Here is a 14,355-nt window from a genome sequence, read left to right as displayed (position 1 = left end):
CTTGATATTATCTTCTAAACTTTGATGGGCTTAAGAATGTCCTGATAAATCTAGTTATGCTTAAAATTACTTGAAAATGTTAAAACAAATTTTCTTTTATACATAAAGCTTTACAGAAATCTCTTCTGAAAGATAGTTCAAAAACCGTATGCCCTTGAAGTAAGACTGGAAGCTATTTTGGTATAGTTCATTAAGTCCTCTAGCAGTTCTGTAAGAAAAACCCATAAATTCTCTCTAAGAATATCAATAGTTTTATCTGATCTAGGCTTTCCTTGTGCTAGAATAAGCAAGAAACTGTTTACATATCTTTTCTTACAAACAAGTGGGAAAACCAATTCCACATTCGTATTCTAAATTTCTCTGACTTGAAATTATCATTTGGAGATAAGCCAAGTACAGATAGAAAACCAGAACTAAATTTCTCTGTGATGAACGAATTAGTTTAGTTTAGAGCTATTCCTCACATAGCAGTCTTCTGCCATTAGACATTTGACCTAACTTGTTCCTTCACAGTCACACACACATGTTCATGTGGCAAATACTGGACTCCATTTAGCTTAATTAATAAGATATGTTTTTAAGGAGTCAAGCTATTGTCTGTGATCCCTGCGAATTGTCTAAATCCTTAATTGTGAGCCATTTTATTCTGTGTACTGAGTCTATTTTTCTAGGCTGGAGGACTGGAAATTGGACTGAATAGTATATTGGTGTCTTATTTCTGAAGGCAATCACTCAGGAGGCAATATAGCATTAATGATTACTCTAAAATTATTAAGGTGCAATCAACCAAAAGATCTTTTGCTATCATATATCTTTGAGGTTGGCCATTTAGTTTGCAATGGTGGACCTGTTTGCTGAACCTACAGTTATTTATAAGCCCACCTCTTATCCTGGTAGTTGGCTAAATTTGGCTTAGAAAATAATGTCACCATTCTCAATGGAAAAATGCTCAGGCTAGTTGATCAGTTACTAATACTTTAGTCTGCAGAATTACCACAGCATATGCCAATTCACAAGTTCAATCTATTTACATATACAGTAGTTTCTCAGTGTTCATGGGGGATTGGTTCGAGGACCCTCAGTGGATACTAAAATCCACAGGTGCTCAAATCCTTGTATAAAATGGCATAGTATTGGCGTATAATGTTCTGCTATATATTTTAAACCATCTGTAGATAACTTATACCTAATGCAGTGTAAATGCTATGTAACTAGTTGTTATACTATATTGTTTAGGGAATAATGACAAGAAAAAAGGTCTGTACATATTTAGGACAGATGTAATCATTCATTTTTTTCCCAAATATTTTTGATCTGCAGTTGGCTAAATCTATGGATAATGAATCCATGGATGGGGAGGACTATCTGTACTTTTCCCGCCCCCCGCCCCCCCCCCACCCCATAGACAGAGTCTTGCTCTGTTGTCCAGAGCTGGAGTGCAATGATGTGATCTCGGCTCACTGCAACCTCTGTCTCCCGGGTTCAAGCAATTCTCCTGCCTCAGCCTCCCGAATAGCTGGGATTACAGTGTGCACCACCATGCCCAGCTAATTTTTGTATTTTTGGTAGAGACAGGGTTTCACCATGTTGGCCAGGCTGGTCTCGAACTCCTGACCTCATGATCCGCCTGCCTCAGCCTCCCAAAGTGCTGGGATTACAGGCTCGAGGCACCCACCGTGCCCAGCTGGCTATCTGTACTTTTAAATGTTAAATAGGTGGGAAACTGAGAACTTATTGTCAAAGATACCCAGTCAAGTGTTGTTGACAGTATTGGTGAATGAGCCTCAAATTCTATGAAATTCCCTTCCTGAGGATGGACTTAGAAACTCTACAGGAGGAAGACAAAAGGCCCTTTCTACAAGAGAGGATAGTGACCATATTTTCAGAACTATGGATCAAAATGTTTATTTAACTTGTTAAATATTTATTATTCATTTAACCCTGACTCTGCCAGTGTAATAGAATATTTAAAGCAGTAGCTGCTCCAGAAATTCCAGGCCATAGCACTGCCATCCACATGGGTCACATTAGATTTTACTGATAAAGTTATTTTTGCCCCAAATTCTTCTCGTACAACTCTATTTTTAAGCCTGGAGCCTCTAACATTAGGCATGACTTTGGATTTTTGTTACATGTAAACAAGCAAATATATTTACTGGGAACAGTAATTTATAGCTGTTTTTAGCCATAACTACTTTAGCAGAAATTAATTTATCAGGAAGACTGGCCAACAAATCATTGATTTCCTAGCTTTGGGGCTGCAAAATGGCACTAAGCACTGTAGAAAAACATCAAAAGAAAGAAAGATGGGCTCTGAAATAAAGTTCTAAGAAAGGCCTAATTTTACCCATGATTTGTACTACAAGGAAAGAACTTTACCCTCAATTAATATGAAAGATACTCAAGAAGACAATCTTACCTTCATGATAAAATAGACAAGTCATAACATTATTTACCCAGACAGAATTTTAGGAGCCATAGAGAATGTTTGGCCTTATAAAAAGCTTCATTATTTCCAATTAAGTAGGAGAAGCTGAGGATATATTATTTCTTCACAAAGTCTGCAAAAAAGCATCTTTTTTTTCTTCCTTAATAAGGTGTCATGACAAAGCAACTATTATTTAGAATGTTATTGACTTATGTATAGACATTATTGCTATAGTGTAAATGTACTTCTGGAAACATCACTGGAATAAATTTCATAAAAATATTCACTCCTGTAATTCTAGTATAAATTCATTTCTGATCCATGTGTACAGGGTAATTTTTTTATTTTTATTATTATTATACTTTAAGTTTTAGGGTACATGTGCATAATGTGCAGGTTAGTTACATATGTATACATGTGCCATGCTGGTGTGCTGCATGCATTAACTTGCCATTTAGCATTAGGTATATCTCCTAATGCTATCCCTCCCCCCCTCCCCTCCCCCCACCCCTCCCCCCACCCCACAACAGTCCCCAGAGTGTGATGTTCCCCTTCCTGTGTCCATGTGTTCTCATTGTTCAATTCCCATCTATGAGTGAGAACATGCGGTGTTTAGTTTTTTGTCTTTGCAATAGTTTACTGAGAATGATGATTTCCAATTTCATCCATGTCCCTACAAAGGACATGAACTCATCATTTTTTATGGCTGCATAGTATTCCATGGTGTATATGTACAGGGTAATTTTAAAGTCAGAGTAATGAAGTGATATTTGCTGCTAAAAAAGCAAAAAGATATTCACCAGTCAGTCTATTTCTTAGACTTTTCTTAATTAGTGTTGGATTTGAGGTATACTCTCAGCATCTGGGGGTGCTAGATAGTACATCAGGACAAAGAAATAGGACCTTAGTAGATAAGAAACATTTACTTTTCTGCCCTTATATTTATTTGTCCTTGGGACCCTGTGGTTTGGAGAAGACCTAACTGTTGCCTGCATCACCTAGTTCAGTTGTGCCTTGAAATCATTCCTTGGGCTGATTTTGGTAATTGGGTTACCTAAAACTGGACTCAGAAAGATTATGGCTACAATGGGAGGATGTTTGTTACTTTAACTCTCTTTCATCTTTTCCATGCTGTGCATATTTATGGCACAAAGGTCTTGTAATCTTAACAAGTTATATGTAAAACTTATTCCAAAGAGAAAGCAGTAGTAGGAAAAAATAGAATTTGCGAAACTGTTCCCATTAAAGTCAAAATTACTAAACTTTTGATTTTCTTACACAATAGCCTAGACTTGAACCCCATTATATTCAATGAATGTATGCTTTTGCTGATAATAGTTCAAGGTGAAAATGGGGATGTTTATTGTCAGTCTTTAGTCAAGGGTTTAACATCAATGCACATTTTCACCCTTGATAACCATGTCAAATAGTCATCATTTAAAATGATTCACAAGTGTTCATCATAAGTTGTAGGAGGACTTTTTTTCCAGCAATATTTGTGTCCTTTTTCCATATTTATTATTACTGTCTCATATAAGTCCATATACTCTTTACAAAACAAGAGATTTGTCCCTATAATGTTAGCTTACTTAAAAACAAAACACAAGAAAAAACACATTGATATTTCCCAAAAGAATGTGAAATGTTGATCAATTTACAGATGGGGATAACATAGAAGATTAACAGTTGGATACTAGTTTAGTGAATAACGTAAGTAGCCAAATGCTTAAGAAAAAAAATTAAAGACCGCAAGATTGTAATCAGAAATCTTGCCTGGAATATTTGTAGGTATGTGTCTAACTCGTACATGAGTCATTTAAATGTTCTCCATCTATGATCTCCACAACAGAAATAACTCAGATATTGCCATATTATAAGGAGCTTTTATGAAAAACATATTTGTTCAGAACTAGATGTCTCAAATGATGGATCCATAACAAAGAAAGTGTTATACACCTGAAATCCAGAAAGAACACAGAGAATATCTCAATCGAACAAGTAGGCATACAATATGTTCTCATACTAATTATTAAATAGTCAGAAATACTTGTGATGGAGAGTGTGAAGCACCCAGATGGTGGTATAAATAATTTTTATAAATGTAATAGAATATTCCCCAAACTTTTTCAAACAGTGGACTAGAAAAAAAATATTAACACGGAGATGAAGAAGGGGAAGAGAAGAGGCAGAAGAAGAGACAAGGTAACTTTCCCTAAATTTGGTCAATCATTTGACGTGTTTTCAAGTCAATTTCTTGACAATATTTTACATATTATTGGAATCTACACAAATACTCATTACTAGACAATTATTTTGTAATTTCTCTAGAACATCAAGATACATTTTGTTATGCTTTGGTAAGTAGATCTTGAGGATAAAAGTGTTATCAATTTAGTGACAGCAGAGCTAGAACAAATCTACTAATTAAAATGAAGAGAATGGGAGTTAATTTGCACTTAAATTAACATTGGCTGGACATCAACTATTAGAGCATGATATTAATGAGCCAGAATCACTTGATTCGATCACTTTCTGTTGAGTTCCCAATCTCTAGTACTAGAACATATTTCTAATTGAGACACGACTTGTCATTTTTCACAGGGTGGGTTGGGAGAGAACATAGGTGAAAAGAATTATACATGAAGGAAACATTACTTAGTGATTGCCCCCACAGAAGCTACAGGCATATTTATTATGTCCTTCAATTTAACAACAATAATTTTAATAATAAATACATATATATACACACATATATATAATTAGATATATAACCTTAAATTTTCCCCAAGTCCTTCCAGAACTTAAATGTCTTTATTAGCCAAAGCAGAGTAGTGCTTGCAGAAAATAAAGAAAATAATTATTCCTCTCTTATGGTTACTCCACCTCCTTCTTTCCAGGACCTCCTTGACAGATGGCATTTGGTCTCATAGATTTTGGAGATCACCCCTGTGCCTGCATTTCCCAGTCATTATCACCAGCCTGACCTCTCCTGAGAGGTCTAGATTTCAAGAGTCATTTTCTTGAACATATGCAATTGAATAACCACAGGTACCTCAAATGCAGTACTTCTTCCTCCCCCAACCTGCGTTTCCTTTTGTATGCCTGATTTCAATTTTGAGGACCACTATTTATCCATCTATTGCCTTAGTACAGCCAGAAATTTAGACTTTATAATAATTTCTCCTTTCCCCCAATGTCTGGTTAATGCCCACCCTTGCTAATTATTTCTTTAATATTAATGTAAGTTATCTTCTCCAACTTTACAATTTCAGACCTTTTGTATTTGCCATTCCTCACTGATCTCTCTACAGTTTTAACCTCCTTAAATTTATCTTCCTCTTTATTACCATAATACTGCCTTCAAACCACTAACTGAAAACTTATCAAGTTTCATTAAAATTATCTGCTCATGTAACTCTCTATTTTACTAGATTCTAAGTTCTTTAAGAGCAGGAACTATATCTTACTGACCATTACAACTAAAGTATCTAATATGACCTGACAGATAGTAGACACTTAATGAATGTTTTAAGAAAAAAAAAATTATACCAGAGATTAAATTGGTATTGTCAGGTTTAACATGGTGACCAGGTCTTTTGTTGTAATAACATCATCAGCTTTAACCAACTTAACATTTTTCCTAATGTTTATAATGTCCTACAACAGGCAGAAATTTTGCTCCTCGAAGAATGTCATTAATTCTTGGATTTCTTATTTTCGTCTTTCTGATCAAGTGACTATGCACAATGCATGTTTACTGTGGAAAACACCAGTTAGAAAGCAGTTTTGAGCTATGTTTAAATCCTCCGATTCTAATGTCTACACACTTTTAGAAAACATGATTCCTGAAAAATAAGACAAAAATATTTCTACTGGTTATAAAATATTGCAATGCAAACAGAGCATCTTTCTTTAAACATACAGTTAATATTTATGAATTTTAATTGTTCCTTTTCTATTTTGAGTTAGTTCTCTGTTCTCAAGTTGCCAAGCTTACACCTTCATGTGTCTCAATATTTACAATATTGATTTTAAGAATCAACCTCACTGCTCTGGACTACTTAGACTTTGAAGGCTTTGTTTTACTAAAATCACTAGAATCTAATACCGTCTAGAACTGAAGAATGGGAAACTGGTTTCTGGGTCCCTGGCCTCATGCATAAGCCTACCTTAAAAGTCAAACTGAACTTTGAAAGGGTGAAAACTGTAAGGAATCAGAACCATGGAAAATACACTTGATAAGAAGATCTGCTGGGAAGCAGAATAACAATATAATTTGAGGGAAATTCATCTTCAAAGCAACTCAGTTATTATCATTTAATCATTTTCCAATGAAAACCACAACGTAGAATTTTATGACTTCCTCAGAGCTTGCACAGGAAACAGATGCCCAGCAAGGTTTCTTCAAGTCTACAGAGGACACAAAGCCTGCAGGTTTGTGTACCTGCACCTAGTGATCAGTATGTTCTGTCTTTATCCATTTTTCATCTCCTCCTCACTTTTATCTAAATATAAGCTGCTCTGTAATCACAGATGCATAAATTCTCATCAAGCACGTACATTCCTGAGGGCACCCAAATTAAGCATGTTCAGAAACAATACTAATGAGTACTTGTTGGGTGCATTTTACTTTTGTCTTCTTGGTTTTCCTAGTAGGTAAGTGAAAAAATAAAATATAGCAAAGGATATCTGGGGAGATTGTATAGGCCAATTTCAAAATAAGTATCAGCTGATGATGGCCTAGTGCAGTTACAAGAGAAAAGCAAACCCGAAGTTGCTCATTTCATCTTATTACTATTACTGCTATGCAGGCTTCATCAACTAGCATCTCGTTTCCAACTGAAGATTAAAGAATAGACTTTTCAAACATGATGCCCTATTTAAGTCTATTTTATTACATTTTAACTCTCAGTTATAAATATGAGAATATTTTCATTACAGCAATTTTTTCCTGTAACATATGTTTTGCAGTGTTGTTTCCTAGGTTCTTCCTAATAGAAGCATTTACTTCCAAACCTTGAGAGGCAGTATTTGAGAATAGGTATTACAAACCTTAGGAAGATTAAATCAAAGATTGAGTGAGAGAGGGATAGATATAGGGACTGGGAATTACAGTTTCCATACAGTTAGTTGTGATATCTATCTTTAGTTCGCTTAAAGAATTAATAAATTAGCAAACAGGTTGCATTGCTCCTATATTTTGCAGCATTTGGGAGAAAGTTCCAGAAAATTAGAGGCTTAAGTTACTCCAAGGAGGCACCTGAGTCAATATGTGGCACCTCTTGATATTAGAAAAGATGTCTACTTTTTTTCAAAGGCACTAAGACATGACTAGTTTCTCTTTCCCTCTGAAAAATCTAATTTCATTTTGTATTTTTAATATTTAGATATGTACAGGAACACTTATCAACAGTCTATTTTGTTTATGAAAATAATATATTTTGAATAATAGACCATAAGAACTGAATAATTCATTTAACGAACTTCTCAGGCTCTGATTACCTTGCCTAAGTTAGATTGGGCAAATATAATACAAGCTGATTTTGATTTTACTAATTATTATTGTGCTGGTATATCCCTCAGGTCAGATTTCATACATAATCTCATTTTTTTTCTGAGCAAGTAAAGGAGAGAAACAAGAAGAAAACAGATTAAGTTGACCCCAAGTTCAATACGATTGAAAATAAATTTATGTGCTAGAACGAAGCCAGAAAGAGGACTAAAATGAAGTCTTGTGCTTTTTCCCTAAACATTTTAAAATGAAATTTTCCCTCTATTATAGAGTTCATATGTTTCTATCTCTTCTTCCATGTTTACATATATGCACACACACACACACACATATACACTTATGCACACAGATTTATGTATAACATAAAGATAACCTTAGGTAGATCTAAGGTTATCTATCTATCTATTTATCTATCTCTACCTATCATCTATCTAGAGGGATAGACACATAAATGGAAGAAAGAAAAGGAAAAAAGAAGGAAAGAAGGAAGGAAGTAAACATCAAACAAGAATTATGTGTTGCCCAAGTCTAGAGCTGAACAGTAGGGATGTTAAAATAATCAACACTTACCTTTTATTTTACACAGGAGAAAATCAAGATCCTTAAGGAGACTGAATGCCCTGTCTATAGTTATAAACTACTCAACACTAGCAATATTTGACTAATAATAGACTTTCTACTGGTTTGATTTAAATCCTACCAATATATGAAGTCTATATCTCCTTTCTATGAAACTGTCCCCAAAATTATGTGAGTGGGTCTTGGTATCCTTGAATACAGCTGTAGCTACCTAGAAACGTTTTTCCTGCTTTTCTGGATATTAAACATTTGCTTTATATGGCAGCTACTACTTAATTTGCTTTGATCTGTTTTATATTTTATAAGTAAACTTTCACTATCAATTCTTAATTTTAAAAATCTAGAACACATTATCAAATATTAAACAAATTGTGTTCTTGTATTTGTAGGATTATAGCTTTGGATGAGAATTGGAGGATTGTTTAGTTCAATCTCCCAGTAGAAGCCATCTCTATAACAGCTCTGACAAGTAAGTTTTAGGTTGCTGCACTTCCTGATTTTCACTGGTCTTGTCTAGTTTCTGCAATGACTTCCCCATTGGTGCCTCCAGACTCACCTTGTGCCTCTCTCTGCCACCTGCTTTCCATTCTCCAAACTCCTTTTCTCAGTTTCTTTTTTTTTATTTTATTTTATTTTATTATTATTATTATTATACTTTAGGTTTTATGGTACATGTGCGCAATGAGCAGGTAAGTTACATACGTATACATGTGCCATGCTGGTGCGCTGCACCCACTAACTCGTCATCTAGCATTAGGTATATCTCCCAATGCTCTCCCTCCCCCCTCCCCCCACCCCACAACAGTCCCCAAAGTGTGATGTTCCCCTTCCTGTGTCCATGTGTTCTCATTGTTCAGTTCCCACCTATGAGTGAGAATATGCGGTGTTTGGTTTTTTGTTCTTGCGATAGTTTACTGAGAATGATGATTTCCAATTTCATCCATGTCCCTACAAAGGACATGAACTCATCATTTTTTATGGCTGCATAGTATTCCATGGTGTATATGTGCCACATTTTCTTAATCCAGTCTATCATTGTTGGACATTTGGGTTGGTTCCAAGTCTTTGCTATTGTGAATAATGTCGCAATAAACATATGTGTGCATTCCAAGCTCTTTCCCAAGTTAAGAATTTAGCAAATCCTTTTGCACCATCTGGTTTGTTCTTTCTCAACCCCTTCACCTGACTAGCAACCAGGCAACCTTTAGGTTTCAACTGAAATGCCCTTTCCTCACAGAGGTCCTCTTGACCACTTCTGCCATTAGTCTTTCTCATTTAAAGAAGTTATTTGCAGTCACAATAACTTCTCAGCTTTCTTTGATTTTAATTTTCTTTTGGTGTTGTCTAGACCTTCCATTTTGAAGGCTATTTTCTTTCATGTAGAAAGAAGAGGGATTCATGGCTGGGTGCAGTGGTACACACCTGTAATCCCAGCATTTTCGGAGGCCAAGGCAGGTGGATCACCGGAGGTCAGGAGTTCAAGACCAACCTAGCCAACATGGTGAAACCGCACCTCTACTAAAAATACAAAAATTAGCCTGGTGTGGTGGCACATGCCTGTAATCCCAGCTACTTGGGAGGCTGGTGGGAGAATCGCTTGAACCCCGGGGAGGGAGATTGCAATGAGCTAAGATCGTGCCATTGCACTTCAGCCTGGGCAACAGAAACTCCATCTCAAAAAAAAAAAAAAAAGAAAAAGAAAGAAAAATAGAAAAGAAAGAAGAGGGAGATGACCCTTCTTTATTCAGTGCTTTGTTTCAAACAATGTGAAAATAATCTTTTGCTTTCCTGAGCATTTTTTTCCCAAGCTTCAGCTCACTGTGCATTACTCTTCTTCAAACTATGCTTACAGCTCAGACAACACCTTTGTTAAGTATTTCTAATTATATGTTTCCTTTATTAATCTGTTCTACAAGTCATCTTTAAAAAATTGAATTTATTAGAGCTTCTATGTACGTAGTCTCATGAGTTTTTCTGGGGGCCTCTTTTCAATTCTCTTTAGAATTAGGTGAAATGCTATTTTCAGAATTTTTTAAAGTTTAATTTAAAAAATTAAACTTTATTATTATTTAATTTATTTAATTTAAATAATAATTTAAATTAAATTATTATTTAAATTAAATTTTTAAAATTTTCTGAATATCTTATTTTGAGAACTCCATCTCTTTCCCGAGCTGCTAATGATTCCACACCACCACATGCAATCATCACTTCTCTGTCCTCATCTCACTGTTAATCTTGGCCCTGTCTGACACCATTGACCACGCCCTTCATCCTAAAAAAACATCCTGGCTTAGGTTCATGATGACACTCTCTTCCGGTTTGCCTTTCACTTGAATGGCTTTTTACTGACTCCTCCCATGCAAGGTCCCAAATGTCCGAATAAGCCAGAGCTGCATCCTCAAGCCCCAATTTTTTCTCTGTAATCTCTGAGTGATGTCCTCAAGGCTATCACTCTAAATAGTATCCATAGCCACTCTCAAATTTCTATATCCAGCTATGATGTCCTCTAGGTGCTCCAGATTCACATATGCAAAAGCCCAAGCTGATAATTCCACTTGGATGTTGAAAAACGCTTCAAAAGGCTGCAAAGAAATTCTGCATTTCCCATTAAAACCGTTTCTTCCCTAGCTTTACCCATCTTAGGAAATGGTCTTCTGTCTACCCAGTATCTTCAGTAGGAATCCTGTTGATCATTTGGTTCTTTCTTTTCTTCATCTCCACTTTTATCCAATTTATTAGCAAGTTCTGTCAGCTCTGCCTTCAAATGTTTCCTGAATCTATCTACTTCTCTTGGAGGCCACTGTTCTGACCCTAATCTATGCCACTGTCGTAGTTGGTCTACTGGAATAGCCTCCTAACTGGATTCTCTTCTACTCTGGTCACCCTACGACTTACTCTCTTCAAGGAAGCCAGAGTGATCTTTTAAAAACATGACCTGGCCGGGCGCAGTGGCTCACGTCTGTAATCCCAGCACTTTGGGAGGCCGAGGCAGGCAGATCACGAGGTCAGCAGATCGAGATCATCCCGACCAACGTTGTGAAACCCCGTCTCTACTAAAAATACAAAAATTAGCTGGGCATGGTGGCACATGCCTGTAGTCTCAGTTACTCAGGAGGCTGAGGCAGAAGAATCACCTGAACCCGGGATGTGGGGGTTGCAGTGAGCCAAGATCGTGCCACTGCACTCCAGCCTGCTGACAGAGCAAGACTCTGTCTCAGTTAAAAAAAAAAAGAAAAAAAAAATCACCTCCCCTGAGGCTTTTCTTGACCACCGAATCACACAGTCCCCTTCAGGTCACTCTCATTATATTACCCTTTAACATTTTTTTTTTCTTAGTATCACTAAAAGTTCCAGAATTACTAATTTGTTTATTTACTTATCCGTCTCTCTCCAAACCCCAGATATAATGTCCATGACAGCAGAGGCCTCATATATCTCACTAATATCTGTTATCCACAGGGCTTAGAAGAATATTAAAGTTCATAGTATGCTAAGTAAATATTTATTGAAAAATGTTCAACGGGCTATATCTAAATCATAGTGTTTTGTCATTTTACTTAGAATAAAAAACAAAGGCCAACATGTTTATTAGGACCTTCAAAGTCCTCCAAGACCTGTCCCCATTATTTCCTCTCCCCCATTTCTTGCTACCCCTATCTCACTCCCTCTGTGCCAGGTGCATGGGCTTCTTTGCTGTTCCTGAAAGATGCCAGAATGCTTCAATCTAGAATGCTCTTCCTCCACATATCTACATGGATCATTCCATTACTTGCCTCAGATTGATATTAAAATATCTTCTCAGTGAGGCTTTTCCTGGGCATCTGATCTAGAATTTCAGTCCTCCCTGACACCGGCCACTGACACTTTCTGCACGCCTCCTCGGCTTTATACTCTCTGCTGAGCACTTCTCGCTACTGTGCCATAGACTCACCCTGCTTATCTGGGTTGGTCTTTGTCTCCCTGGTAAAAGATAAGCTCTATAAGGTCAGGAATTTTGGTCCACTTCTGTCCACACAGAGCCCAGAACAGTGCATAACACTCTTAACAAATATTTGTTGAACAAATGAACAAGCAACTTAATTAATTATCTCAGTATACTGAGCAGTTGTTTAGTTAAAAAGACAAAATTTATTGAAGATTTTTTCAGCCATTTGATAAATAGAGTGTTACTCTCCTTATTGGCAATCTAGACAAGTTTGTCTTATTTAAGGAGTGCCAGTGGGAGGTTAATATTTGGAGAACATGAATAATGATTGCAAAGCGTGTGAAAGAAATTGAGTAATACTATCAACTCCATATTTGGGGTTTACAATAGGTATGTTATTATGCGTAGTGATGTTGCTGCTTCCTACTTCTATAGGATATACCTAAGCCCATATATACCTAATAATGAGTTTTTAAAAAAATCATTCCCATTTGGCAGCCATCTTTAGAAAGTGACATATTCTTCATGGGAAACACCTGGTTTGTCCTGTCTGTTTTTATTGAAATCATTTCCTTGCATCTCAACATTACAATTACTTGCTTAAGAGGTGAACTATTGGTCAACCTGGCTTGATGAATCAACTGAAGAAACTGGATTAATTGTGAGATGAGTTTTTTATGAGTAATTGTTCTATATTTCATGCCCTACTGATCTGAGAGCCCAAAAACCTAACCAAAAATTTGCAGGAGTGAGGGTGGGAAAAGAGCAGGTTTCTATTCTGAACTACCTGGACATTTGGATAACTTCCATTTTTCCAGAAAAACAGTGAAATAAATGAACAGCAATTCTGAAAGCAACATATAGTTGTGGTGTAAACTGGCATACCAACTGATCTTCTACCAAGAAGATCAATTATATTAGGGTTACCTTCCCTATTGGGTCAAACATGCCTGTTCCAGAAATGACCTATGAGAAAGGGGAACTGTGGTTTGCTTACATTCAACAGATTCCCTTTATCCCTTCTTGGCAACTATGAGAACAGGCTCATCCAGTTTTATCTGCTATGTTTTGTTTTCCTTTCGAAAGCAATGACAGTAACACTGTATGGGAGGCCATAGTCAATTCTGAAACAGAAAAGCTCCATTAATATTAAACTATCTGTCAAGATTACCCTTTTGTGGTCATTGGTAGGAATCACCTCTTGCCTTTAAGGATGGCTGACCCCGTCTGGGTAGAGGATTATGCTAGGAAACTATGAAAAATAACTATTTGAGGGGCAATGGCACATGACAGGTATGTCTCTTTCTTCATCACTGCAATATGGACTTTACAGCAGCTTGAAAATTCATTAAACTTAAATATATGAGTTTATAATAATGCTTAAGTCTATCTTTTCCCTCAACTTTTCAAAATTTATAACCATAAAACCCTGTATATTCTATATATAAATGAATGTGTGAATATAACTAAATATTGAGAACTGTAGACATTTTTCTTATAAACAGAACAAAATAAAAATTCAGAGCTGTATTATATTAAATAATAATTTTGTTGTTAATAACCTTGAAATTATATGTTATTACTTTGGGCTTAATTTAATGATGTGCAGTTTAAAACAACTGGAATTACATACCCTTAGCTTTACATCTTGACATAAAAAACTCATAAAACATGATAGAGGTGTGAAGGCTCTAACCAAACACAGCTTTTCCCTAGGAATGCAGTCTCTGCTTACAGTTCACCTACTTCAGTAGTTTTCAGAGCCTTAATTAAGGTTGCATTGGGTGGGAAAGTCTTGAAAGCTAATTTATTGTGACCAGTTGAGTGAACACACACGCACACATATACTCTAGTTGGTGTGACACTTAGATCAGAATTCGAAAGTAACAGAGCAAAAAATTGGAAAAC

The 14,355-nt window shown here is 36.1% G+C and overlaps 1 protein-coding gene across 3 annotated transcripts in view; it reads right to left on the bottom strand.

Moving 5' to 3' along the window:
- Positions 1–14,355, bottom strand: part of RAB27B (RAB27B, member RAS oncogene family) — a 185,100-nt gene that overhangs the window by 52,913 nt on the left and 117,832 nt on the right. The gene's annotated exons all lie outside the window — the stretch shown is intronic.

This window comes from Pongo pygmaeus, chromosome 17 (genome assembly GCF_028885625.2).
Source record: "Pongo pygmaeus isolate AG05252 chromosome 17, NHGRI_mPonPyg2-v2.0_pri, whole genome shotgun sequence".
In the NCBI taxonomy this organism is placed as follows: domain Eukaryota; kingdom Metazoa; phylum Chordata; class Mammalia; order Primates; family Hominidae; genus Pongo; species Pongo pygmaeus.
Note: the sequence above shows the minus strand (reverse complement) of the source record. Positions and strands in the feature narration are given on the sequence as shown.